Genomic DNA, 826 nt, shown 5'->3' with positions numbered 1-826 from the left:
AAAAAAAAAAAGAAAAAAAAATCCTAAAGTTTCAGTCTTCCACCTCTTTTTGCCATTGATCATATTTCTTTCTTCCTGTCTAGAAAGCCATATCAATTTTAAATTTACTGTGTCAGAAAAGATTAGTTAAGCACTAGTATACTTCATGTATTTTTTTCAAAAACCCGTAATTTTTCAGATTTAAGTAATATAATTTTGTTTTGGTTTCTATTCCAGAAACTTAGTATAGTACATTTTATTATGTGTCCTGCAACATGGAATAATAAAATGAGCAGTTGGACCAGAAGGTAAATTCTAGTCCAGATTTTGACATTTAAATGAGTATGTGTGGGAAAGAATCTTAATACTGTGAGTTGGTTTTTTTCCTGTGGAATACAAGTTTTGAACTAGAGAATCTTTAGTATTATTTTGTTTTCTTTTAGAGCTGAAACTTAAGAGTTGATTCTTTAAGAGTTTGTAAATAATTACTGATAAATATCCTCATTTGGGAAGCTATAGTGATGGAATTAGACATAGTTAAATATGCATTATGCCTAGTATTCTAATTTCTTTTAATGTTAGATAATTTATCACAAATTGCAGTCCAAAGTAAATAGGTATTATTTTCCTTTAAGACCAGATATAGCAGTGTATTATTTGTTGAAACTGTACTTCCGATTTGATTTGAAACTGTCTCATTGCTGTTTATCAGTAAAACTTCGGAAAAAAAAAAAGACCACATATATTAGAGTTTAAGGCATCACCATCTTAGATACTCATGGTAGGGATAATCAACTGTAACTGTCTACTCATTTGTAACCATTTTTTCTTTGCAGATAGTTTTTCT

Source organism: Octodon degus, unplaced genomic scaffold (assembly GCF_000260255.1).
Source record: "Octodon degus isolate 3935 unplaced genomic scaffold, OctDeg1.0 scaffold00038, whole genome shotgun sequence".
Taxonomy (NCBI): domain Eukaryota; kingdom Metazoa; phylum Chordata; class Mammalia; order Rodentia; family Octodontidae; genus Octodon; species Octodon degus.
Note: the sequence above shows the minus strand (reverse complement) of the source record.